The 25,921-nt window shown below is 50.3% G+C and overlaps 1 long non-coding RNA gene across 1 annotated transcript; it reads right to left on the bottom strand.

Moving 5' to 3' along the window:
• LOC145527062 (uncharacterized) lies at nucleotides 1–25,716 on the bottom strand. Its single transcript, XR_014069439.1, has 3 exons — nucleotides 25,655–25,716; nucleotides 2,964–3,141; nucleotides 1–1,699 (listed from the first exon to the last, which is right to left on the bottom strand). It is a non-coding gene; the product is annotated as an uncharacterized LOC145527062 (long non-coding RNA).
• Nucleotides 25,717–25,921: the final 205 nt, after the last annotated feature.

The raw sequence follows: 25,921 nt of genomic DNA, 5'->3' as shown, positions 1-25,921 counted from the left end.
TTTTCTTGCCACCTCTTCTTAATATCTTCTGCTTCTGTTAGGTCCATACCATTTCTGTCCTTTATCGAGCCCATCTTTGCATGAAATGTTCCCTTGGTATCTCTAATTTTCTTGAAGAGATCTCTAGTCCTTCCCTTTCTGTTGTTTTCCTCTATTTCTTTGCATTGATCACTGAGGAAGGCTTTGTTATCTCTCCTTGCTATTCTTTGGAACTCTGCATTCAGATGGGAATATCTTTCCTTTTCTCCTTTGCTTTTCGCTTCTCTTCTTCTCACAGCTATTTGTAAGGCCTCCTCAGACAGCCATTTTGCTTTTTTGCATTTCTTTTCCATGGGAATGGTCTTGATCCCTGTCTCCTGTACAATGTCACGAACCTCTGTCCATAGTTCGTCAGGCACTCTGTCTATCAGATCTAGTCCCTTAAATCTATTTCTCACTTCCACTGTATAATCATAAGGGATTTGATTTAGGTCATACCTGAATGGTCTAGTGGTTTTTCAGCCCCTCTGAAGCACCTACTTTAATTAATCCCTACAACAGCCCCAGGAGGAAAGTGCCTTCATCATGCCTGTTTCCAGATTTGAGGTTCAGAGAAATTCAGGACCTTGCCCCACGTCACACAGCTGAACAGGGCAGAAGAGGCAGACAGAGGCCAGACCTGAGGATGGTCTGGTATGGGGAGAGGATGTTTAAATAGTAACTTTTTCCTCTTCACCCTGTCTATATCCTTACAACTTCCTGTCTTTGGCAGCTCCCCCGACCCTTCACAACAAAGGGGGTGCAAACCTGGAGACATCTCAAGGAAGAGCAGGGAACGCCATCCAGACAGGTTTCTCATGACAGCGTTTTCTTCCCACTATGTTTATTTTTGAAGACACCTTCTGTTGGCAGCCACTGACATCGGTTTCCTGTTATGTTCAGCGAGATAAAGCTTCCCTTTTAAAAAATCTCTTTGTAAAGTGTTTGAAATGAGTCAACTTAAAGAAAAGATTAGGTAAGTAGTACAGGTGATAATGAGTTATACCCAGATCCGAAGACCTCACCTCCTCTCCTGCCATGTCAGCTCCTGGTGTATTGTCACCACCTCCTCCCTGGGGCGACGTCCAGGAGGCTCAGTTCATGGGTCTCTCCCAAGTGGCCTAGTGCTCAGAACTTAGTAGATGCTCAATAAATAAATGTGAACTGAAGGCAGTAGTGATGCAGGAGTGGGGTACTGAAAACTTGCGCAGCCAACCCCTTTCCTTGCAATTCTAAAATCCTCCGATCCTGATATTCTACTGTTGTCCGGGATACAATGGGCTCAGATTCTAGAGTCCTAGGGTGCTGGGAACCCAGGGTCTTGGCTCTATGGTTCTCTGATGCCAGCCTTCTCTGTCCCTAAGGCCTTTGGTGGCTCAGATGTGTGCGCAGTTGCTCAGAGTCTCTAAGAATGTGGATGGATGGATGAGTGTAAGAATGGATGGATAGACAGGTAGGTGGATGGAAGGGTGGTGGGCAGGGAATGAACGGATGGGTGGATGGGCAGATGGATGAGTGGATGGGTGAGTGAGCAGATGGAAGAACGAGAAGGAGAGAGACAGGATAGTTTAATGGATGACTACTTGGCATACCGTTCGTTTTCATGAAGAGTGCCTCTCCCCTCTTCCAAAAGCTTCCAATCATCCACCAGCTTCATCCCGATCCTGTCCAAGACACGTGCCTATAACATAACATCCAGCTAATGACTGCAAGAAAGAACTGCAAGGAGATAAGAACAATGCTTCAAATACTGCTGAGACCTGCCAGACAAGAGGAAACCAGCCCCGAGAACATAAAGAGGAATGAACGGCTTAAGCATAGACCTGAAGCAGGAACTCAGTGGAACTCGGAGTCTTTAAGGAGCAGAACTGAGAGCCGTGGGACTGAGGCTCTGCAGGAAGAACAAGAGGGCCTCGTGGGTGGAGTTTGCACTGGGCTTGATGCCACGGGTTTCAGACAGGGGGCTGACCTGACCACCGACATGGCGCCTGGCTCACCATTGCTCCCGGGGGAGGAGGGGCAGGGGTGGGAACAAAAGAGGCAGAGGAGAGAGAGGGTGGCGAGGCAGGCAGGTGGCCGAGCACAGGCTCGGGCATGTTTGGAGGGGGACCCGACAGGTCTTGGCGATGGGTAGCCTGTGGAAAGCGGCCAGTGCAGGAAGCAGGGGTCACTCTCAATTCTTCTGGATTTCAGCTCTGAGATCGCGGTGGGAGCCGAGATGGAACTGGGGAAGCCTGGTTGGGATTGTAGATGGGACGCCCAGCGCTCTCCTCTTCCTCCATCCGTAGAGAAATGCTCGTGGAGCACCTATTATGTGCCTGGTGGTGCACTGGACTCACAGACAGAATGTACCAACTCCCCCACCTCCCAGCCACGCAGCACATCATGTACCCAACCAAGTTCCCACCAGCTCACCAAATCCCCTGGGAGTGACAGGACCAAGTGTCCAGGGGTGTCAGATTCCCCCCAGTCCCTCCCCCGCCAGCAACCAGTTGGCCCCATGTTCATGGCGCCAGGCCTCGCAGAGAGCAGGCGACCTTCCCGAGCGGCTGGTGCCCTGGGTGCTAATTCCTCCCCCCCACCTCCTCCTGGAAGGGCACACCCGGGACTTACACAGTGATGGCCCGGGTCACCCCCGGAGGCCATGCCCTCAGAGAAGAGATAACAACTACCCAACTGGCCCTCGCCAACTGCGTGACCTTGGGCGGGCCACGTTCCAGGAAAGATCACCCTTAGACGGTGTCATCTGTTGACCTGTGTTCACACGGCACCTTTTGTGTGCCAGGCTCAGTGGAACACAAGAGACCCCTCTTGTTGGACTCCCCACCAACATCCTACCCAGAAACAGGTGAATCAAGAAAGATTTCCAGAGCGAGGGCTTCTGGGGAAACCCAAGAGAAGGCATCGATCGTCACAGACCACAGACATCCCTTCTTTCATCTCACCTTCACGTTACTCCCAGGGCAACCAGGGAGACATAGGGAAATTGAGGTCCTCAGAGCTGGAAGTTCCTTCCCAGGTGGCATACATATCACACCTGCCTCTTACAGCTGCTCCTGAAGTGTCCGTCTTGGTATCAGCTTTATCTGACCACGAGAGAGGCCTCCACATGACCTGGAGGCTCTTGGGCAGAGAAGAATAGACTAAGAAAGGGAATGTGTTCTGGGGGTGTCTGATGGAGGACTTGAGGGTCTCTTGCCTCCTCTGAAACCCTCCTCCTGACCATGCCAATTCTATCCCTTCCAAAAAGGATCTGAGAACTCCCCAGGTCCCACACGGGAGCCAGGGTTGGAAAGATGAATCAGTCAGGGTTACACAGGCTTTGCCTGTTGCTAAATTTACAACTGCAATGCGAACCTCAGGACAGAGTAAAACCCCTTGGGGGAAAAACTGGGGCCAAAGGGAGAATTTCAGACACCTCTCCAGGCCCTCTGAGTCCGGCAGAGCGAGGCAGTTCCCAGTTGGGCCCGGAGAGAGGCTCTCAAAGTCAGCTTTGCAGACAGTAGGAGAGTTACCAGCCCGCCAAGCCCAAAGGGCTTTGCAAGCCTGCCCTGGTCACGGGAGCTACTCTCTGCTCTCTGGCTCCTGCCTGGAGGGCCTTGTTCCTGATTCCAAGAGGGAAGGAGAGAGACAGAAAGACTCTCTTTACTGCCCCTTGAAGCAAATATTTTTTTGTAAAAGGAGCATCTCTCCCTACAAACATCTCCACACGAATTAAGATATTAAGTTCATGAGTACTGATATGAAATGTTCAGAGCAAGCACAAAGCCATACCTTACAACTATCTACTAGGTTTGACCTACTCATCATGAACGGACATTTCACATGCAATGTCCACAAATACATAAAATACGGATGTGCCCGTGTGTGCCTTGTTTATGTGTGTACAGACACTCACCCACGTGGCACAATTGAACATGCAAAGGTGATAAGCACAACATATGTGCTCACTTAAGATTCTGGACCCAGTTTACTGCACACACACACACTCTCCATCAACATCATAGGTAATTCATATAGAACTAACTATGGACCAAATGGGCTTCCCTGGTGGCTCAGACAGTAAAAAATCTGCCGGCAATGCAGGAGATGCAGGCTCAACCCCTGGGTCTGGAAGATCCCCTAGAGAAGGGAATGGCTACCCACTCTAGTTTTCTTGCCTGGAGAATTCCATGGACAGAGGAGCCTGGCAGGCTATATAGCCCATGGGGTCACAAAGATTCAGACACCCCAAAGAGCGACTAACACTTTGACTTTCACATGGACCAAATACCATTCCCCACAGCGTGCCCGTGTTCTTTGCGACCCCATGGACTGTAGCCCACCAGGCCTGCCCTAACTAAACAACGGCTCCTATGGGCGTGGCCCCCCTCACTGAGATAGGGCAGTCCCAGCCCCTGGCCCTTGGCACTGCCAGGTCCCACCAGCTCCCAGTAAGTCACGGCAGGGGGCTCCAGGGGCAGCTCTGAAGGTGGGGAAGGAAAAGTTCTCTAGGACTCAGGTCCCCGACCCCAAGGCCGCCGACCAGCACCACTGCATACCGCCACATCAACACACTGGTGTGAGCCTGTCATTTCTCTGACGGGGAAACAAAGGCACGAGCCTCAGAGTCGCTCACCCAGGGTGCCAGAGCCAAGTAAACAAGGAGGCTGGCAGGTCTAGCATCTCCGGCTCCAGCCAGCTCCGAGGCCCCGTGCCCCATTCCTGCCCCCCCGCCCCCGCCCCGAGTTCCAAGCCCAGACAGTGCCATTTTCTTCCTGCTACCCAGATGGTGCCTTCTCTTTGTCTTGAGTGGTTTTCTCCCTTCCCTTTTCTTTTTTTCTCTCTGCTTTCTTTTCTGCCTCCCCCCACCCAGTTCGAAGGATGAAGGAGCAACTCCCAGGATGGCATCTGAAAACAAAAGTGGCTGCTGTCACCCAGAGCTGGGGGATATGGAAATGAGCTGGTGGGTATGCAAATGAGGCTTCTGGGTGATTTGCATAGAGGCAGCTGGGGCGGGGCCCGAGGTGGAGCAGGTGGGAGAGGCTGTGGGAAGACCTCCTGGGGATCCTCCCCCCAGGTACCAGGCTTCTCCAGGCCCACCTCCCCGCTGGGAAGGTCTCCCTCAATGCCCCGGCCTCTGCAGCATGAGATACCTGGACAGCTGTTGGGGTTTAATCGTTTCTCTTTGGGTAAATGAAATTAAATTTCTCTTTGCTATCTCATGGTGCAAACACATGGCTGGTTGAATTTTTATTTTTTTTAATCAAGTTTGGAGTGTAAGTTTGGGATGACTTAACAAGATATTCCTCGATGGAAGAAGGAAAATGAAAGGAAGGAGGGAGGGAGGAAAGAATAAAGGTAATGGATGGATGGATGGATAATGAGTGGATGGATGGATGGATGGATAATGAGTGGATGGATGGATGGATAATGGGTAGACAGATGGGTAGATGGATGGATGATGGATGGATAGATATGGATGGATGGATGGAAAATAGGTGGACAGATGGATGGATGGATGTATAGATATAGATGGATAGATGATGGATGGGTAGATGATGGATGGATGATGGATGGAAGAATGAAATGATGGAAGGATAGGTAGGTGGAGAGAAAGAAAGAAAAGAGGAAAGAAGAAAAAGGGAATGGAAGGTGTACAGTCAGCTTGGGCTGCCATGACAAAATACTACAGACTGGGTGGCTGAACAACAGAAATGTATTTCCTCATCATTCTGGAAGCTAGAAGTCTAAGATCAAGGTTCCAGTCAATTTAGTGTCTGGTGAGGCCTTGGTTTATACCCCTCTCCTCGCTCTGTGCATACAGGGACAGAGAGAGCTCTCTGGGCTCTCGTCTTAGAAGGACTCCAATCCTATTGAATCAGGCCCCGTCCTCATGATCTCATTTAACTGCTGTGCTGTGCTCAGGTGCTCAGTCGTGTCTGACTCTTTGCGACCCCCATGGACTGTAGCCCTCCAAGCTCCTCTATCCATGGGGATTCTCCAGGAAAGAATACTGGAGTGAGTTGCCTTGCCCTCCTCTAGGGGATCTTCTCAACCCAGGGATCAAATCCAGGTCTCCCACATTGCAGGCAGATTCTTTACCATCTGAGCCACCAGGGAAGCCCTGTATTACTTCCTTAGAGGCCCCATCTGCAAATACAGCTACACTGGAGTTTAGAGCTTCAGTGTATGGAAATGGGTGGATGGATGGGTGGGTGGATGGAAAAGCTTCACATCCTTCCCTGATATTCCTCCAATTATCCAACACGCCTTCCTGAAGCATCTGCACTGAGCGCCAGTCCAGGTCCTGGAAACACAGGAGGAGGCTTATTTTCAAGGTCACGTGCAGGGAGGGAGTAGGGACAGTCCAGGCTGCCTTAGCCTCCAGCCAGGATGAAGAAGGTTTGCAGGTGGCCAGGAGGCAGCTGCTCCATGTCTCACCCCCTCCCCTGCCCACAAGTGGAGGGACACACGTTTCCTCCTTTGTCTCTGCCTCAGCCCAGCCCTCGTGCCATTAATCCCCCTGCCAGCCGTGGGACAGCGCAGGCGTGCCCTGCCCTGTCTCTGGATGTGCCCAGTGGAGACAGTTACACTTCAGGGTGGAATTACTGCCCGGCCATCTCCACTGCGCTCTTCCAGTGGATCTCCCAGTGATTTAAAGTCTTGTTTGTATTCTATCAATAAACGAAGTTCTTGGGCCCACATTTTGATGTAAGCACTCCTGAGCCTCTGGAAGGTGAAGAAGAAGAAGAAAAAAAAACTCCTCGTGAAAATGCAATGTCTCTTCGAACAGGATTCTATGACTTACAGTTCTCTCCTCTTCGCTGCACTTGAATATTAAATGTTGTATTAATAGCTCACTCTTAATTATCCATGAGTAATGTACTACGGCTCAGAAATTAATGAAGGCAAAGACCCAAGCGAGAATATTTCCCACTCCTCTGGGGGCCGCAGGGCTGATGGGAGCGGGAGTAGATTTGCATAAGGTTTGCATGAGCCACTGTGGGTCTGCTGGTCCTGGCTGGGAGGGTGATAGGAAGACGTGAGATTCAATGTGGGGGACTGCCATGAATAGACCCAGCCCCTTCCCAGAACTTTCCAAAGAGAGAACTCACTTCTCTCACTCCCACCTCCCAGCTTGTGCCCATTTGATCCCCTTGCCAGGAATGCCCAACCCACACACCTCTGGAGAGAGGACAGAAACTATCACAATAGCTACCATCCCAGGCGATGCTAATGGTAAAGAATCAGACTGCAAATGTAGGAGACTTAAGAGACACAGGTCGGGAAGATCCCTTGGAAGATGGCATGGCAGCCCATTCCAGTATTCTTGCCTGGAGAATCCCATGGACAGAAGATGCTAGGGGGCTGCAGTCCATGGGGTCACAAACAGTCAGACACAACTGAAGCAACTCAGCACATACACACAAGGACAATTCATCTCAGACACATATACAATATATTTACACATGTATTTATATATGTAAACACAGACACATACACATATATTTATATATGCAGCACGCATGTACAAATGCAAATGTTCATGCACACACACACATTTACTACCATTACAAACAAAGTTCAGGAGCTTCCCTGGGGGTCCAGTGGTTAAGACTTCACCTTTCAATGTAGGGGCCGAGAGTTCAATCCCTAGTAGAGAAGCTAGGATCTCACATGTCTGGAGGCCAAAAGACCAAAACGTAAAACAGAAGCAATATTATAAAAATTCAATTAAAAAGACTTTAAAAATGATCCACATCAAAAAAAAATCTTTTTTAAAGAAAGTTCAGAAAACATATGGTAAATATACATCTCTCAATGCTATTCACTCAAATCATCCCACCCTCACCTTCTGTCACATAGTCCAAAAGTCAGAAAACAATCCACACAAAGTTCAACTTAGATTTACCATAGGACCCAGCAATTCCTCGACTGGGCATCTACCCAAGGGAAATGAAAACACACGAACATAGAAAAATGTACACGAATGTTGAAGGCAGCATCACTCATAATGGTCAGAAGGTAGAAATAAGCTGTATGTCCATCACTGAAGGAATGCTAAACTAAACGTGATGTGGATTCATAGGATGGAACAGTATTCAGCCACGAACAGGAAGGATGTACTGACGCACACTACAATTTGGATGGACCACGAAAACCTTATGCTAAGTGAAAGAAACCAGACACAGAAGACCATGCTGCATGGTTTCATTTATAGGAAATATTCAGAAGAGGTGAATCTACAGAGACCAAGTCGACGAGTGGTTGCCAGGGGCTGGGGGATGAAGGGATGAAGGGAGTAGGGAGAGCTAGGGGCACACAGTTTCTTTCTGAAGTGATGAAAAGGTTCTGAAGTTCACTGTGACAATGACTGCATCATCCTTGAGCACACCAAGTGTTACCCGCTCAGTCGTGTCTGACTCTATGCGACCCCATGGACTGTAGCCCGCCAGGCTCCTCTGTCCATGGGATTCTCCAGGTGAGAATACTGGAGTGGGTTGCCATTCCTTTCTCCAGGGGATCTTCCCGACCCAGAGACTGAACCCAGGTCTCCTTGCGAGCGGACTCTTTACTGTCTGAGCCACCAGGGAAATGAACATACCAAAAGCCGTTGAATTGTACACTACAAATGGGTGAACTGTGTGGTTTGTGAGTTATATCTCAATAAAGAAATTACAATAAAACCCCACACATTGGGTCTTGCCTGATGGTTCGGGGGTTAAGAATCCACCTTGCAATGCAGGGGACCTGGGTTCGATCCCTGGTGGTGGAACTAGGATTCTACATGCCGCGGAGCAACTAAATCCATGCACCACAACTAGAGAGTCCGCAACGAAAGATCCCACATGATGCAACTAAGACTCAACACAGCCAAATAAATAACACAAATTTTAAAAACCCACATATTTATGTCCTGTCCTACCTAGGACTTCGCACATGCCATTCCCACTGGTGGAAACACCCTTCCCCATCTCCTTTCCTCCGACCAATAGTGATATCCCCTGGGGGCTGAGAAGTAGAGCCTCAGGTAGGGCACGTGGGGTCTGTAGAGACCTGTCATGACGACCAGCTGCTGGGCCGTGTGATATCCTGGGCGAGTGACCTCGCAGCCCCGAGGGTGTGCCGAGTCTGAGCAGAGGGGGCACACATGAGTTGGTGGGAAGAAGGCTCACGGACCAGGCTCTGGCCTCACCTGGGTGCCCAGTGAGCCGTGGTCCTCAGGCCTCCTCCTGCCATGGTGCTGAGGTCACAGGGCCACTGGGAGGCCAAGCAAAGCAGGATATGGCCAGCCTGGCTCTGGGTGATGCCCAGGAGTGGGAGTGACACAGAGCCTCACAGGCGGGCAGGGCGTTGGCTTGGCCAAGGAAGGGATTTGCTGTTCCCAACTCCCTGCACTGGGGGCAGGTGGTCCCCCACCCCAACAAGTGCACGGGGCCCTTGGCCTGTGGACCAGCTGATGGACCCACCTATGGGGCACTCCCTCCACCCCAAAGATGCCAGAAGGGAGGACGCGGGGGAGGGTCCTTGCATCAGGAGGCCGGCAGACTGCCAGCCACAGCCCCATGGCAGCCAAGGACCTTTCAGAACGTGGATCTGGTCACGTCCCTCCCCTACTGAAACCCTCTGCTCACCTCTGACGGCGGCCGTGCCCAGCAATCTGACCCCGTCTCCTCCCGCCCTTGCCCTTGCCCAGCCGAGCCAGCCTCCAGGCCTTCACCCTTGCTGGTCCCTCCAGCTTTCTCACTGCTTCTATCCCTCCGCCCCAGCTCAGGGGTCACCTCCCAGCGAGACTATCTCCCCCCGCACTCTCTCTTCTCCACCTGCCTCTGTCTTCAGCTCCCATCCCTCCAATCACAAACTCCAACTGCTCAGGCCTTCATCTGATAACCAGGGTTTTGCAGCTGCCCTTGTGGAACAGAAGCTTCAGGAGAGCCGAACCGAGTCTGGTTCCGCCCTGATCCTGCAGGACCCAGCCCAATGGCTGGCATACAGCTGGTGCCCACTAATGATTGTCCAATGAATGTGTGAGGCAGGCAGCCTGGGTCCCAGCCTTGGGGCTGCTCCTGATTTGCTGAGAGACATTGAACAAGTCATACCTCCTCTCTAGATGACAGGCCTGGCCTTTTTGAAGCCAAGAAATTCTCCTTTATGATCAAAATTCTGGGTGGCCCCACAACATCAAAAGTAGCCAGAGACAATTGTTTGGGCTCAGAGTGGGGGGTCTGGGGCCCCAGATGCCCAGTCCCTCCTTTGCCATCCTTCCTTACAAAACTGTGGGACTTCTCGAACCCCAGGGATGGGTCACATCCATCGGAGATCCCCACACTTGGAATATTCCAGTGCCGAGTTAAGAATCACAGGGACTTCAATCAATATGACGTAAAACTAGCACAGTACCAGATTGTACATTCAGGATGAGGCTGACCATGTAAAGAGAAGTATGGAGACCAAAATACACCCAAATGCCAATGTTGATTATTCTGATGGTAGAAATATGGGGGTAGTCATTTCTGTTCCTTCATACTTTGATCATTTTTTCATTTTCCCACAATGAATAGTTCCTTGTTTATCAGAGATAAAAGATTATTTAAAGGAAAAACTCTAAAAATCATCTGAGAATGTAGGGCTAGATAATGTCTCAAGGTTCCTCCAGGTCTAGAAAAGGCAGTGAGGAGCTTGAAGAAAAGTGGGGGTGGGCAGGAGGGACCCTTGTCTTTTTTGAAACAGATGAAACACAGATGGGGAAATTTCAGGGAGTATGACAACCTGGTGGGACAGACATCAGTACATCATGCTCCTTTATTAGTTCTCATTCGAGGTCTGCAGAACTCTCCCCTCATCTTGCCCATGGGCTTTTCTGGTTTCATTCATTCATTCACTCATTTTCTCCCTTAACTCACATGCATTGAGTGCCTCCTGACCTTAATGTTGTCATCTGAGAAATGGGTGTATTCCTAGCACCCACCTCTAAGGTTCACTGTGAGAACTAAAGATCCAGATACCTGCCTGATACCTGGCACTGAAGAAACTTAAAATAAATGTGTTAATGTGAAGAAGACAACAGAGAGACACATAGCTTCACTATCAGGGACAAATCTAGACAACATTTTGGTTTACTTCCTTCCAGATATGTTTTCTCTGCACAGATTTATAAAGATACAAAATGAAGTTGTACAACAATTGGGATCATGTGATAGTTCTGTTCTGTCACTGGGTCCTTTTTTCATTTAACAACCTGGAGGTTATCATGTCAATACATTCTCTTTGAAAGCTGATTTCCACCGCTGAACAACATTTCAGTATGCAGCCATATCATAATGCGTTCAAGCAATACTAATCAAAATTAGTCAACAGTAAGAAATAGTAAATAAGCAGCAAACATGCAACCATGGTTTCTTTTATGTTCATCTTTTAGTTTGTTTCTATTTGTTCAGTATAAACGATGGGATACTTGTTGATAAATCTTTGTCTACAAGAAAGAAACGCTTTAGGATTTCCAAAGACACAAATCTTCAAAGCTGAGACTACAAATAAGCTTTCCTGAGTGTTGTCCCAGGATATGCTAGCAGAGAAGGCGACCAATCTTTTGGGTCATTTGTTAGATAGCAAGTTTTATGCTTTGCATCTGACCAGTCATTGAGTCTCCACAATAACCTATGAGATGGGTACTCTTACCCCCATTTTCCCCATCTTAGGACTTCTCTAGTGGCTCAGATGGTAAAAAATCTGCCTGCAATACAGGAAACCTAGGTTCAATCCCTGGGTCAGGAAGATGCCCTGGAGAGGGAAATGGCAACACACTCCAGTATTCTTGCCTGGGCAATCCGATGGACAGAGGAGCCTGACAGACTACAGTCCATGGGGTCACAAAGAGTCGGACATGACTGAGCAACTAACATCCCCATTTTCCAGATTAGGAAACTGAGGCCCACAAGATTATAATATCACCTTACACTTACAAAGCCTGTTCATGTTTAGTTACTTTAATGGGTATGCAAAATATTAGCTAACTGCTCCCCTGCCAGTTACATGTGATAAAGCCTCTTTGCCCCCACCATTACCCATTGTCAGTGTTGGGTATCATGATTTGTGTCAGTTAGCTATTGTTGTGTAACAAACCACCACAAAACTCCATGGCTTAAAACAGTAAGCATTTCATACTGCTCCGGTACCTACAGGTCAATTAGGCAGCTCTGCCAGGCCTGCTTCTGCACTATTGGTTGGCTCTATTAGCTTTGACTGGGCACTCTCATATATCTGGAGCTTGGTTCTGCTCCATATAGTCCCTCATCCTCCAGGAAGCTAGCCCAGGCTTGTTCACAGCGTGGCAGCAGGGTTCCAAGAGACCAAGCAGAAGTTGCAAGGCCTCTTGAGGCCTGGGCTCAGAATGGGCACGGCATCATGTCTGCCACATCCTATTGGCCCAAACAAGTCACATGACAGAGTCTGATTCAGAGGGTGAGAAATAGACTCTGTCTCTTGATGGGAAGAACTACAAAGCTCTTCCAAGGGGATAGATACAGGGAGGGCCAGAGAATTGAGAATATTTTTGCAACCAATTTATCATATTTTTTAAATCATTTAAATTTTTTAATTTCTACCAATTTTGTAACTTAAACATGTTTTGTTTTAAGGTGTACTTTTGGATCACCTACTACTGTGATGACCTTTTTTTCCCCTCCCATCTGCTTATTGGGGGAAGATTGATTCCTTGCACCCAAACACTAGTCTTTACATCCACCCTGGCCCACCGTCCCCTTGGAAGTCCTGCTGGAAGTCCCCTTCTGGAAACTAGCCATCATCCCCACACATCAGCTCCTCCTTCCCATAATGAATAGCCCAGGAGCCCGCGGGAGAGAGAGCCATGCCCGCCCCCTGCCCGCACTCCCCCCTGGGCAAGCCCCGTGATGACACCATCCATCACTGTCACCCTCAGAGGCTGGACGCCCCAGGCCCAGCCAAGGAGGGGAGGAAATGCTGCCCACAGCTCAGTGGAGCCCTTAATGATTACGTCAAGTGGCAAGCCATCTATTAGTCTCCTTAGCGGCCAAAAAAAATAAGACCTGAGAAGCCGGCAAGAACATTGGGGGCCTGCGGTTTAATTTTTTATGACGGCGTCAAGCCTCAGACACGGAGGGGGATACAGGCCTTGGTTGCGGGGAGCGGGCAGGAGTTCTGGGCTCTACGCCTGTCTCTGCTGATAGACGTGGGCACAGAGAGTTCCTGTGTATCCTGTCCAAGGTCACAGAGCTCCTAGGTCAGGTCTGCATCCGTGTTAACAGCCCCCGTGGGGAGCATTGCCTCAAACATGTTTTTGGAGTTTGGCAGCTAAAGCTCAGCTGAATGGACACAGGTGGGGAAAAATAGAGTGTTCTGGGGTAAGCATACCGGGGCTCTAGTCCCTGCCATTTCACTCCCTGGAGCCTCACTTTTTCTCATCTGTGAAATGGGTGTGTTCAGGATCTGCTTTAGGCATGTGCAGTCTCTGGTCAGAAGGGCTCATCGGCTTTCACATTTTGCTGACGTCGTCTCGAAATTCATTACAATTTTATCTTAGAACCTGTGTTTTGAAAGTGAAGTCCAATGAGACAGTAGAGGGTAGGCATGAGCAGAAGAAAAGGAAGGTTTTATATTTTAGTACCTCTAAGGGGACAAGCGTCCCCATTTTAGTACCGTCTATCGGGTCGCATAGAGTCGGACACGACTGAAGCGACTTAGCAGCACGGGGACAACCCCTGCTGTTTGAACAAGGAGCCCTGCATTTTTAAAAAAATATTTATTTATTTCTCTGGCTACATCAGTACACCGGTTTTCTCTCTTTGTTGCTGCGTGAGGGCTTCATTGCCCTGTGGCGTGTGGCATCTTAGTTTCCCGACTAGGAATCGAACTTGTGTCCCCTGCATTGAAAGTCGGATTCTTAACCACTAGACCACCAGGGAATTCCAAGCCCTACATTTTTATTTTCCACTGGGCCCTGCAAATTATTTAGCTGGCCCTGGGCATGACGATCTCTCCCAGGCTTCTCTTGTACCTACAAGGCTCGCTGCACCAGGCAAGCCCCCCATCTCCCCCTTCCTCATTTGATTTGGCTCCTCACCTTCATCAGGACCTGTATCATTCCAGACAGCGCCCTCTCTTCTCTGGCCACATCCAGACCAGCACCAAGTCCTTCCATGCCGCCCCCTTCTCTACCTCACCACTGCCTCTGCCCAGTATCGTACCCCTGGATTGTTTCCATCTGACCGCACCCATCCCCACATACTCACCTCCCAGGGACAAGTCAAAACCCCCAGATCCTTCCCTGGCTCCCAAGGCTCCCAAACCAGGCCCACTTCCTCCCACTCTGGGCTTCAGACATTCCCCACCAACCACCGGCTGGTAGTTGCCAAGTTCCACGTGTATTTTGCTCCCCACACCCTCTCAACAGCTCATGTTTTGTTGAGCATCTACTGTGTACCAGGTCTTGTGGATTATCTAAGCACCCTACATAGATTACCTCATTGTCATCTCAGGATATAAGCACCATGATATCTTCAACTTACAGGTGAGGAAACGGAGGCACAGAGCGGTTCCTCCACATGCTCCAGGTCACACAGCAAGCGGTGGAGACAGGATTTGACCCCATACATCAGCTCCAGCACCCACTCCCTTAACCATCATAGAATTCCTCCCCAGTACCTTAGTACAAGTCAAGCCTTCCTCTGGAAATGCCCTTCCTGAAAGACTTAACCTGCCTAACAATATTTGCCAAAATGGTGAGTGAGTAAATGATTCTGTCCTTTGTTTGCTGTGTAGCTCTGGGTAAGTCACTGCCCATCTCTGGACTTCCATCTCCTCTCACGTCCAAAGAGGGTGAGCTCAGAACCTCTCACTGAGCAAAGCGAAGCCTCCAATCCACTGGGATTGGCCGCAGCTGCTTGGGAGGAAGCTAGACAGAGATACTGCCTCCTGGGGCCAAGGTTATATCTGGGCCATGACTAAGTGTGCCCAGCCCTGTCCCATCTGTCTGTCCCCGTCCGTCCCTGCAGGGAGGGGTGGAGGGCGGCATCCCTGAGCTCCAGCCCCACAGGACACCTCCTCCCAAGAGGGTAGAGCTGGGTGGTTCAGGCTGCTGGCTTCTCAGCCATTCTACCGCACGACCACAGCCCCTCCAGGGCTCCCATCCTTCCTTCCTGGGCATGAAGGGCCAGGAGGAGCTCTGGGCTGGTCCCAGCTCAGCCTCGGCCAGGACCTTGAGAAAATTCTCAGTGCGGCCAGGGAGCAGGTATCCGTTGTGCCGCTCATCCCGCTAGCCGATGCCAGGTTCTTAGCCAATGCTGTGCCTGTTACCTCCCTGAACTCCACCCCCCGCCAACCCAACCTTGGGATGTGCATACTCATATTAGACCCATTTCACAAAGGGGTCAAACTGAGACGTGCAGAGGGGTTGGGACCATTCTGAAGTCAGACAGAGGCTGTGGCTGGAACCACTGGGCTTTCCTGCCCACCTTGTGCAGACACTGGTGGGGGAGAGGGGACCCAGGGCAGACGCAGCACCCATCACCCTCAGAAGGCTTCTAGAAGCCAGTGCGCTCATGCAAGTGACCCCATCACTCTTCCTCACCAAGGCAAAGGGCCTGCCTCGACCCAGGCCCCTGTAGACGGAGACAAACAGGTCCCCGTCTCCCTGCCTGTCCAGCCGTTAGCAAGCACCTGATTTCTTCCCCACTTCAAGGTTAAGCTGTGTGACCTTGGGCAAGTCACTCTGCCTCTCTGGGCTGCCCTTTTCTCCTTCATCAACAGGCTTGCAGATGCAGTCAACCATGTGACTTGTCTAGATGGAGCCTCAAAACCATCTGTAGAGGTTGGTGGGTAGAGATTCCCATCATCCAGATGTGGAAACTGAGGCTCAGAGAAAGGGAAGCTACTCGCCTGAGATCAGGAAGAGCATTCAGGGCGCAGCAGAGGATGTGGGTGTCCACAGGGCATAGGTGCTTCCTGCCCAGGGCTGAGGCCAGGGCCAGCCAGAAGGGAGGGACAGTAACCCTTTCCTGGCCATGCTCCTCCCTCCCACCCTCCTCCCCCTGCCCCTTCTGAGGCCTCCAAACAAAGCTGCCTTTATCCAGACTGTAGCTGCATTCCTCAGTGACACATGAGGACAAAGGCAGGGGCCACCGGCAGCGACAGGAAAGCCCTACCGCCCCAAACCAGTTTGCAGCCTTCCCACGCCCTGCCCCCACCCGCGGGGCCTCCCCGGGGCCTCCAGCCTAGCCCGGGGGAGGTGTGGGAGGAAGCCTGTCCAGGGCCTTGGGCCTCGCCTATCCCCATTGGGGCTGCGCTGGTCATCCTGGTGAGGGGCTGGGCTCACGCAGCTGAGGCCTGGGTCCCTCCACAGGTCTCCTCCCCTCTGGCCCTCTGTTGCCTTGTCTGTAAAATGGGGGTGGATGTCTGGGAGGGCTCAGTGAGATGATGCATACGGGAAAGGGGATTATTGTTGTTATTACTGATTTCCCATCTCCGCTCACTTCTAAGCTGGTTTCCATCCACTGTCAGAGCTTTGCATATCCATTCCCTTCCGCCCTTCACCCTCCCCCACTTCACTCCCGCAGGTGTTTCCCTAGACACCCCCTCCTCCAGGCAGCCTGTCCTGACAGCCCCCACTCTTGGTTGATTTAGGGGCCTCCTGTGGGCTCCCACATGCCCTGTGCATCCCCAACACAGTCCCCAATGCCCTGAATTATCATGTCTATGGGCCTACTGTCACCCCACCAGTGACACCCCACTAGGGTGAAAGCACAACTGTTTTGTTCCCTGTTCCATTCCCAGGACCTGGCATGGGCCTGGCCCAGCTCGGTCAGTGTTTGTAAGGTAGATGGGGTGTGGTTGGATGGATGGATGGATAAATGGATGGGTGAATGGATGGATAGATGGGTGGGTGGATGGGAGGATAAGTGGATGGGTGCATGGATGGATGGATGGATAGATGGATGGATGGATGGATGGATGGATGGATGGATGGATGGATGGATGGATGGATGGATGGATGGATGGACAGACAGGTGGATGGGTGGATGGATGAATGGATAAATGGATGGATGGATGGATGAGCGGATGGGTGGATGGATGGATGGGTGAATAGGTGGGTGGATGGATAGGTGGGTGGGTGGATAGATGGATGGGTGGGTGGATGGATGAGCGGATGGGTGGATGGGTGGATAAGTGGATGGGTGCATGGAAGGGTGGATGGATAGATGGATGGATGGATGGATAGATGGATGGAAAGATGGATGGATGGATGGATAGAGAGGGGATGGATAGATGAGTGAATGGGTAGATGGATGGATGAGTGGATGGGTTGATGGATGCATGGATGGATGGGTGGATGGACGGATGGACAGATGGATAGATGGATGGATGGATGAGTTGGATGGATGAATAGATGAATGGACAGATGGATGGATGGGTGGGTGGATGAATGGATGTGTGGATGGGTGAATAGGTGGGTGGATGGATGGATGGGTGGATGGGTGTACGGATGGATGGATGGATGAGTGAGTGAAGTAACAGGTGAATTGCAAGACCCTATTTCCTGAAAAGGAAGGGAGGCAGTAAAGCAGTGGTTTGAGTCCCCTGAATGGGAAGGGAAGAGAAGGGCTGGTTTCCTCTCCAATCCACCAGAAGCTTGTCGGGGGAGATCTCTGAAGCAGAACTAGCCCCCCAGTCCCACCCTATCTCCATTTTTGCCTCACCGGTGGCAGATTCTGAGGCCAAAGAGTTTCCATGAAAATAAGAAGTGCAACAATCTCTCCCCCTCTGCCCCCAACCCTGGCCCAGCTCTCCCAGGAGAATGAGTTCCACTTGGACAGCCAGAGCAACCAGATCTGCAGTATGGGACGCAGACATAGCTGACTAACAATCCACTCCCCTCATTTCCACATTCCTTTCTAGAGTACCTTCTATATATTAGATAAGATAGAAAGATAGAACTGAGTCCAGTTTTCCCAAGAACTCACAACCTGGACCCGCAGCTTGAGAACGGGCCTCTGAGATGATCTGGTCAGATCAGAGAGGGACAGATATTCGCCCAAGATCACACAGCAGGGTACAGCGAAGTGAGAATGAGGACCCAGGGTTCTAGACTCCTGACCCCGTGCTCCCTTCTCTACAGCACAGGCCCAGGTAGAGAGAAGCCTGAGTGACAGAGACCAGGAGAGATGGAGATGGGTCAGAGAAGAGAGGAAGAGGTTCTAAGCACCTGCTGCATGCCAGGCAAGTGCCAGATAATTCTCTCTCATCCAGGATGTTGAGACCTCTCCCAGCCACCCCTGGAAGCTGGTTTTATCATCCGCATTTAGTAGACAAGAAAGCTGAGGCACTAGGGCAGGAGTGGGACTGGGATTCAATCCGAAGTCTGCTGAGTTTCAGAGCCTGGTCTTTTAACAACAAAAGGATGCCCATAGAGAACAAAGACGCTGGCATTGCAAGCACCTGGCTTGTAGTAGGTTCTTAACACACAGTAGTTAAAGGAAGGAAGGGAGGAGAAAGGGTGAGACGGCTGCCCATGAGTTGTTCACAGTGGAGGGTGGATGGAAGGACCTTCCCGCAGACAAGTCCAGGGCTGCCTCACTGCAGGAGCACGGGGTGGCCCCCTGGGCTCCCAGAGTGACCACCTGTGAGTGTGAGCAGTCCCACCTGGGGGTCACAGTCCCCCTGGCAGCACCCCCAGCCCCAGGACAACCTTCAGCCTGCCTCCAGCTTGGATGGGCGGCTCCGGGGAGGCCCCCAGTGGCCTTTCAGCTGGACATAAAGGCTGTGTCTAAAAACAAACAAACGACTTCCGGGGCAGAGGGCAGGGAAGCGGTTCCAGTGGGGTGTTTGGGCAGCACGTCGGCCATTCAGTCAGACCCGCTGGGCTGTGAGGGAAATGGCAGAGAATCAATCATGGGCCGTGTGTGTTTGCTAAAGGACGTGTGTGGCTGTGACAGCAGCAGGAGCCCCCGGGGAGGCCCCCCGGGAACACGTGTGCACCACCTGGGCTCCCATGTCCGCTCAGCCCCAGAGGCCACAGCTGCTTAAATACGGATTGCCAGTCCCCGGACTACAGCCTTGCAACTGAATTGCCAGAGATGGGGCCCAGGAAGCGGCAGTTTTTCTCGAGGGTCTCCCAGGCACTTTTGGTGAGCAGCTAGGCTTGGGAGCCCCGCCTGAGTCCACCAGCAATAGTTGGGACCATCCCATCTCCAGCCATGTTTGGGCTACTGTGAGAGTCCCTTGGACAGCTGGGAGATCCAACCAGTCAAACCTAAAGGAAATGAGTCCTGAAGATTCACTGGAAGGACTGATGCTGAAGCTGAAACTCCAATACTTTGGCCACCTGATGCGAAGAACTGACTCATTGGAAAAGACCCTGATGCTGGGAAAGATTGAAGGCGGGAGGAGAAGGGGACGACAGAGGATGAGATGATTGGATGGCATCACTGACTCAATGGACATGAGTTTGAGTGGGCTCCGGGATTTGGTGATGGACAGGGAGGCCTGGCATGCTGCAGTCCATGGGGTCGCAAACAGTCGGACACGACTGAGTGACTAAACAACAGCAACAACAACAATGGGGTCAGAAAGGAATGTCGGGGCCGAGGAGAAAGCCGATCTGCTGGAGCAGCTGCCCTCTCCCCGCCTCCACCCTGAAGCCATTAGCATGCTCCCTGCACCTGGGCTCCCACCTTGCAGAAGCACGGCCACTGTCTTCATTCCAACCAATCCCTCCCCGGACCTGGCCATCACCATCCTTTCTTGCAGCCCTGGCCCACACCCCTGTCCACTACCACAAAAAGACACCCACAGGACCAAGCCACCCACTGCACAGCTAGGGAGATGGGCGGGGAAGGGAGCACTGGTCAGAACTGCCCAGAAAGTCTACAGCAGCCCTTACAACCTGGGTCATGGGTGGTTTTCTCTCTCAATGGGAGCCTGGAACCCCAGACTCTCAAAGGGCATCCATTTTATTCAAGTCCATGCCCCTCCCCTACAGATGATGTTACAGATGATGACCCAAAACCCAGAAAAATAAGATGACCTGCCTGGAATCATGTTAGGACCACCATCCAGGTTTTTTTGGCACAACTCTGATGCTCTGGATAGTGCAGGGGCTGTTGGGATTATAAATGAAGAATTGGGTAATCAAGAGTTAAGTCCTCATATGCTTGGCCTTGCATCCTATGTACATTTAACTGATTTTAGTTCAGTTTGGTTAATGTCAACGTACTGAAACACATTGGCCACCGTTCTTCCCAAGGCGGGAGAGGTTTATAGGATGAGGGATTCCCCACACCCCTGGCTTTAAGGTGTGTGTTCCATAAGCCATGGCCTCACCTCCAGTCCCACGCATCCCTCTGGGTGTGAGCACCAATGACTCTGGATCTCTGTGACCATCACAAACTTCTTTATGTGGACTCTGAATGAGAAAAAATATGATCTGTCTTCACATGGGAGGAAAAACTAGCCTTGCTGGATTTATCGAGAGATAGCAGTGGGCTCTAACATGACGGCTTCCCAAGGAACTTTCAAGGGCGTTGAAACTATACGTGATTTTCCCCTTGCACACTTGTTCTCTACATAAGATGCAATCCCATTGGCTCACTGGCAATGAGAAAAGAAACAAAAGAATTGGCTTTTTTTTTTTTTTTCACCTCTACCAAGGTATAACCTACATGCATAGAAATGCACAAATTGCAGGCATACAGCTCAATAAAGGTTCACTTGGTGGACATTCCCAGATAACCAGCCCCCAGAAGTCTCCCCTCACACCTCCTCCAAGTCGCTGTCCCTCTGGGGTAAGCACTTTCCTGACTTATCATAGATTACTTTACCTATTTCTGTACTTTTTGTATAAATGGGATCATATAGCATACACTCTTCTTGGTTGAGCTTCTTTTGCTCTGCATGGCATCTGAGATCTCTCTACATCCTGTGTAGCAGTAGTTCATTCTCTATACTGTAAGTTATTCCATTGTGTGACTATTTCTCATGTATATTACTCTTGAGGATGTATCAATTAGCTATTGCTGTGTAACAAAGCATCCCAAAGCTTAGTGTCTTAAAACAACAGCCACCTAGTTAGCAAATGCTTCTGTTGGTTGATTTGGACTGGAATCTGCTGGGTTGTTCTTCTGGGCTGGGCTGGGCTGGGCTGATCTCAGCTGGATTCATTCACGTGTTCACTCACTTGTCTGCCATCTGCAGCTGGGGCTGGCAGGTCTAGGATGATATTAGCTGGGAAAGAATATCTCTGTTCCACCCATCTCTCATCCTCCAAACCACTAGCCTGGACTTTTCACATGGTGACCACAGAACAAGGAGAAATATGTAAGGCCCCTGGAAATCTGGGCTCGAAAGAAACACACATTTTGCCACACACTATTGGCCACAGCATATAACGAGACTAGCCCCAATTCAGAGGGAGAAGAAACAGACTCTGCCTCTTAATGAAATGAGCTGCCAAAAATTGAAGCTGTTTTTGCAGTCTACTAAAAGATGCATTTGGTCATTTTCAGTTTTCAGCCGAGATAAATAATTCCATTGTGAACATTCTGTGCTTGTCTTCCAGTGACCACAGGACTCATCTCCAGTGGGGATGTTCCTAGGGGTGAAGTTGCTGGGTTATGGAGGGAGCTTTCATTCAGCCAATATAACTATTTGTCCAGACGAACAGAAGCTGTATGAGATTTATCTTCAGGAAATCTCCTAAATGGGCGTGTGCACATTCTGAAGCCCCTCCCACCTCCAGACAAGCCCCTTCCTCATGCGAGAACTGCCCTGTTACCCTCTGGACTGGATTGACTAGTGCCCCTTCCTCAAAATTCAGGTCCGCCCAGAACCTCAGAATGCAGCTCTTCTTCAAAAGAGAGTCTTTGCAGGTGTAACCAAGTTAAGCTAAGGCTCTTATTTGGTGATTAGTGTCCTGAGAAGAGATGGAGGGGGGGTGTTTTTTGGATACAGAGGCGGAGACATACCAAGGGAATGCCTGGTGACAAAGGAAGCAGAGACTGGAGTGGTAGATCTATAAGCCAAGAAACAACAAGGGTGCAGCAAGCACCAGAAGCTAGAAGAAACAAGGAAAGATTTTCCTCCTAGAGCTTTCAGAGGGAGCACAGTCCCATGGGCACCCTGATGTCAAACTTCTAGCCTCCAGAATTATAAGAGAATAAATTTCTGTTGTTTGACACTGTCCAAGTGGTGGTACTCAGCTACAGCATCCTTGGGAAACAAATATACATACCCTCCTCCCATCTTCTTCCTACCCTGTCTTCTGGTCCAGAGCAGGAGCAAAGGACAAGTTCCCTTTTGCCCCTTGCACTTGACCTTTTCATGCTACTTGGTCCCCAGGGTCACCCGTGTAAGCACATTACTCGGAAGATTTATCCCAAAGCACGCACAGGGCACGGGTCCCATGCAAACACTTGCTGCTGGTTTGATGTGATTTACTCACAGATTACCCTCCGATGGGGTTGTGGCGGGGGGCGGGGGGGTGGGGTAGGGAGCGCCCAGTCGATGAGCCTCTCTCATATATCAAAAAGGAAATCCTGAAGACATCCCTATAAACGCAGCGGGGAGGAGAACCTGCTGACGCCATAAAGTTACACGATGTGGTGGAGTCAGATGGGCCATCTGCTTCACTCTCCAATCCAGATGCAAGCGGCAGAGTGGCTCACTTCCAAGACTCTGTGCATACCCCACACACCTCCTTTCCCCATCTTCTCTCTGCACCATCAGCAGCAGGGCAGCCCACAGGAGGGTCACATCAGGGTATCGAGAGGATCTGAATTATAAAGCCAAGTGTGTTCAAACCTCGGCTGTGCCACGACAATGTCATGAGTCCTGGGCTTGAGCCATGCCTTCTCTGAGTTTCAGCCATCCTGTCTACAAAATAAGAGCACTCCCCAAGTTTATAGAGTGGAGGGGAAACTTAAATGAGAAAGTGTCCTGCCTGGCTCCATACATGGCCATCCACCCCCTCCACTCAACTCCTTACCGCTAGATGGTATTACCAGGACTCCTGGTTGCAAGTGACAGAAATTCAACTCATAGTAACTTAAGAAACAAGCAAATTTCTCACACATATCTGAAAATTTTCTGAAACTACACCTTCAGGTATGGCTGGATCCAGGGTTTCAACAATGCCAACAAGAACCTTCCTCTCTCTCTTTTTTCTTTTCTTTTTTCTTTATTTTCCAGTTTTATTGAGACATCATTGACATATAACATTGTTTAAGTTGCTGTCTGTCTCTCAAGTCAACTTTCGTTTTGATCGACTTTGTTCTCAGGCCAAATCCCCTTGGGGTAGCTTAGCAAATCCAGCAGAAGAGAGGAAGATCTTTCCATACACCCTGGACTGACATGAGAAAATTCTGATTAGCAACAAGGAGTTGAAGAGGTGGGAACAAATTCCCAGACTCATGTAACAAGCTATTTGTGAGATATTCACCATTGCTTTTTTCACCCTAGTCAATCTGCATCCTCTCAAAAGACAATATGTTTGTCTACAGGTCCATGACTTCTGCTTACTAGACAAGTTTCTCGTTGTCCTCCATGGGTACCATCCATTTCCCGACCCTAGTTCCTACCCTTTCTTCTGAAATGACAATAACACTTTTGCCTGAACACTATTCCACGTTGCCAATTGGGAGTTTTGTGCCCTGGGTCCTTCAAGGCTTAGATTACTGAAGCTCAAAAGCCAGGTTCTAGTAACTTAAAACAGACTTTTGAAATCAAAAAGCCACAAACTTGGGCTTCCCTGGTGTCTCAGTGGTTAAGAATCTGCCTGCCAATGAAGGAGACAGGGGTTCGATCCCTTATCTGGGAAGATCCCACATGCAGCAGAGCAACTAAGCCCATGGGCCGCAGCTACTAAGCCTGTGCTCTGCAACAACAGAAGCCTGTGCATTGCAGCTAGAGAGTGGCCACCGCTCTCCACGGCTAGAGAAAAGCCCATGTAGCAACAGAGACCCAGGACAGCTAAAAAAAAAAAAATTTTTTTTTAATTTTTTAAGCCAAACTTAACTCTTTTATTTTTCTTTGCTGTTACATCCACTACTGAGGCAGAAAATACAGAATGCCCTGTGGCAGCCTGAAATAGAGGAAGGATGGGTGGGGAGCAAGGGAGACATTGGTTAACGTATCGAAGCATCACCCTGACAGTTCCCACACAGAGCTGGCGCTCACCCTCGGCCAAACTGCCTGCCCACCATCTCCTCTCAGGGAGGAGACCCCACCCCACCCCAGCTCATCTGAGTCTCTCTGCCCTCCAGTCAACGGAAATACCTCTTTCTCCATGATGCCCTTCTTGGTTTGCCCAAATGAGAATGGTTCCTCTACTTCCTTCCTTCTCTTGAGAGTCCCTTGGACTGCAAGGAGATAAAACCAGTCTATCCTAAAAGAAATCAACCCTGAATATTCATTGGAAGGACTGTTGCTGAAGCTGAATCTCCAACACTTTGGCCACCTGATGCAAAGAGCTGACTCACTGGAAAAGACTTTGATGGGAAAGACTGAAAGCAAAAGGAGAAGCGGGCAGCAGAGGATGAGATGATTAGACAGCATCGTCAATTCAATGGACATGAATTTGAGCAAACTCCAGGAGTTAGTGGAGGACAGGGGAGCCTGGTGTGCTGTAGTCCACGGGGTCACAAAGAGTCATACACAACTTGGCAACTGAACAACAACAAACCATGCTTTAAGCAACCTGGCATTTACAAATTAGTCTTATAGCATGATGATAACATGCCAAGTGAGATCTAAATGCATCTCACTTCTTCTAAAAGACCCTGAGCTACTTGCCAGCAAGGGCCTGTTTTATTCTTTTTTATGTCCCTGACACCTGGATCCCAGGAGCCATCCTGTTTCCATAAGACAGAAGGGAGTGACTCCCTTACTTATACCCAGAGCCACTGAGTGAGAGTGAAAGTCACCAGGAAGCAATCTAAGGAAACACTTGGAACCATCAGAACTGTGCAGAGATGCAATGGCCTGCCTCATTAAGGGGTGAGCTCCCTGTCACTGGAGGCAGACAAGCAAAGCCAACTTGACAGAGACATTTGAGAGAGGATTCAAGTTTCAGATGGGCAATCAGTTGCCTAGAAGCTGAGCAAGAGAACTGAACAGCTGAATGAATGAACGATCTTTCATGTACCTTTCAGTTCAAGATCTGATATAAAATTCCAAGTCCTGCATGTCCAGGGAGTTTGTCTGTCCCATTTCATCCACACTGCCAGAATGACAGAAGGCCAGGGCTCCAAGCTGAAATGGGACAGACCAAGGGACAGACAGAGCTTCTGAGGCCTCCGGATCCCAGATCAAAGTAACCCCAGAGACCTGGGCTTCCCCGAGAGGTACTTACAGGAGCAGCTCTCACCCCTTCAGAACAAGGGGAAATTGAACCCATATGCTGGGGGTGGCCCCAAACAGGGCTCTACTTGGAACCCAGCAGGCCTGAAAGTTTGGAGGCAGCCCTGGGGTCCCTCCAGGGCCCCCAGAGAAGTTTAGCCCCTAAGGCACCAGGAAGCTTTGAGCACCTTCCCTCTGCTGGTTTCTTTCTCCAGGAGTCAGTCCAGGGAAGTGTCTGGGCGAGAGCCTGGTACACAGTAAGCATTAAATAAATGACTTCTGGCATTACCTTTGTCACTGTTCATGGTGACTCCACGCGTCTGCTCATCCCTCTAACATCTCCTGCATGTCGCTGCATGATAATGAACAAGAGAGCCAGGTGGAAAGTTACAACAGACATCAACCTTGCCCAGGCAGAGCTTCCGGTCTGGATACCACCCAGGAAAGACACCAAGAGATGCTGCCAAACGGTATGTGCTATGTAGAAGGTGCCAGAGCTACTAGCGAGAGCCCTGGGGGCTTGACCTGACCTGTGGAGGGGAAGGATCCTCTGCCT

The sequence above is a fragment of the Giraffa tippelskirchi genome, chromosome 11 (assembly GCF_054371585.1).
Source record: "Giraffa tippelskirchi isolate mGirTip1 chromosome 11, T2T-mGirTip1v1.2.pri, whole genome shotgun sequence".
Taxonomy (NCBI): Eukaryota; Metazoa; Chordata; class Mammalia; order Artiodactyla; family Giraffidae; genus Giraffa; species Giraffa tippelskirchi.
This window is presented reverse-complemented; position numbering and strand designations above follow the sequence as displayed.